At 41.5% G+C, this 2483-nt stretch overlaps 1 non-coding gene across 1 annotated transcript; it reads left to right on the top strand.

The window, feature by feature from the left end:
- Window positions 1-2401: 2401 nt before the first annotated feature.
- Trnas-gcu lies at window positions 2402-2483 on the top strand. Its single transcript has one exon. It is a non-coding gene; the product is annotated as a tRNA-Ser (tRNA).

Raw genomic sequence — 2483 nt, 5'->3', positions numbered from 1 at the left:
TGGCAAAGGGATAACTAACAAAAAAGTTTGTGGCATGTTGACCACTTTGTCGTCGGCCTTTGGCTAGTTTTTTTCGATACCCGGCACGCGAAGAGTGCCAGGTTGTATGGTTTTTGAGAGGCAACATGTGACAGACAATGAAGATTTCGTATTTTTTTGGCTAAGGATCGGTCCCATTCATTGGTCTATCAGTTCGAATTTTGGTCCAGAACTTGAGTACTAGAAGCGAAACCTTTCATGCTTCTACGAATGAACGGAATAGGGCTTTGTGCTCTTTATTGACCATATTTTCCAGTTCCTCTTCTAGAAGAGAGATCGTTGAAAAGATGTGGTCTGCACAATTTAAAAGGTAGTAGGTTCTTATTTGAAAGTATTACATATGTGAATATTATCTACTTTATTTATAAAAATTATTATTCTCCAACGAATATCAGAGTCCATTTGAAGGAATTAATTAATAAACATTCGATGGGCTTACAGATATTGCTCTTATCGAACTATTTTCCAAGAAATATCGTGTCTCAAAAAATGTTAAAGTGAGAATAAGGAAAACAAAACATTCGCTCTCATTCTAAGGCTCCTGTCTGGATAATTCACGCCATTGAAATGCCTTTTGTGTCATATACCACTTACTTAACCAAGAATTAACCCAAATACGAGGTATCCTTTAGTCACAACAGCCCCGGGGAACCTTCCCACTCACTTTATTCCTCACTTTGTGAAATTTCCGCTTCAGTGTCGATGCAATTTGTATTAGAAAACTTTGCTAGAATCGAAAGAGATAGCGACTAAGTGCGAGAGGGAAACGAAGAGTAAGATGAGAGTGGGAATGAGAGGTTTAAAAGAATTTCAGAGTGCGCAAAGTATCTGAAGGCAATAAATTCTTCGTAACGAACATTTTTACCAACTCTGATTTATGCTCAATTAGCAGCCAGGCACTCCTCTTTTCAGCGCCCCAATGGTAGCTACTGCAATTGCAGATGCAGATACACGGATACAGATACAGATACGTATCCATAAACCTGACAACGCCTTCACACGACATTCATCAAAACTCTTTTGGCGCTTTTGCTGGCTTGACTTTTATGGCCTTACCAGTACCCCCATCCCGTGGCCTTTGGCTCTGGTTCCTGCGGTCGTAAAACCATTTAAGTCTCTGCCGCCGACGCCTTGGAGGATTTTATGCTCGGTTAACCCGATATCTGGGGAGGTGGCAGGGAGGGGTCTCTGATCGTAAAACTATACACGCGCCTCCCTCCCCTAAACCTCCCCGCCCCTCAGTCATAAAGGCGTCAAAGTCAATTTCTTTTATCCTTCCTTTTGGACCCTTTCATATGCTCTTGGGCTCTTCACGCAATATTTTTTATGACTTAATACGATTTTACAAAGTTTCTGTGGGGCAGGAGGCAGGAGGCCGGAGGATACGTATGTATATTATGGAGGAAAGATAACTTTTGGAGTTTGCCGCTCGTAAAAATTAATTTAAATTGATTTCTCTGATGAGTCGAGGCGTGGTCTGGGGCCGTAACCAGAGCCTGGACTTGGCTGTGGTTCAAGGAACTGTTTAGAATCCTCTTCAAATGCGGTTTCATTGTGAAGCGATTAGCGATGTGATAATCTGGCACTTAAGATCTTAGAGGCAATGCTTGAAATAGGGCTTAATTGGGTAGAAGGGATCTTCGGAGTATCAAACCTTTTCGGGGATAAGAAGGGAGATTCTTGGGGAGAGAAGTCTCTGTGCAGAGGAACTCTTTGCTTGATGGTTTGTTAAATTAGAGAGCCATGTTATATCTTTAAAATTAGTTATTTTATGATGAGACTTGAAGGGAAACCAGGGAGAGAACATAAGGAACAAAAAATCTAACCAACACTAAGAACCACTTGGCAACTAAAAGACTTATTCTTAATCAGCTTGATTTATGATTTCTGTTTAGCAGAAAACTTCTCAAACGTTAAGAAACCTCTTCCCAGTGCCGACCATTTTCCATAAAAAATGCAAAACTTCTTTATGCCACATGCCATTGAGATCCGCTCAATTATTTTGCTCAATTGCCATCACTAATTGCATTCTGTTAGCGTCGGAGATGCCTTCCATGCTGGAGATCTCTTATGGCCATCGTTGGCACCTAATTTATTCATTATCTAACCATAAATTATATAAGATCTAGGCAAAGGCAGCTGCAAACCGGTTATCAACATCATCATCAGCATCAGCCGAACAATGGCCAGAGCTTTGTCCCAGTTCTAAATTTAGATAAGAAAATTTCCGCTCATAACTCTCATTCGCACAAAGGCACACAGAACTGACAGCAAGAGCAGAGAGAGAAGAAAGTACAAGCGGGTAGAATTAAAGAAGTTGGGCCTTACAGAAGAACCACCAAAAGATTCACAGAGAGAAAGTGACGAGGTGGCCGAGAGGTTAAGGCGTTGGACTGCTAATCCAATGTGCTCTGCACGCGTGGGTTCGAATCCCATCCTCGTCG

The sequence above is a fragment of the Drosophila persimilis genome, unplaced genomic scaffold (genome assembly GCF_003286085.1).
Source record: "Drosophila persimilis strain 14011-0111.01,24,50 unplaced genomic scaffold, DperRS2 tig00000000-arrow-pilon, whole genome shotgun sequence".
NCBI classification, from domain to species: domain Eukaryota; kingdom Metazoa; phylum Arthropoda; class Insecta; order Diptera; family Drosophilidae; genus Drosophila; species Drosophila persimilis.
This window is presented reverse-complemented; position numbering and strand designations above follow the sequence as displayed.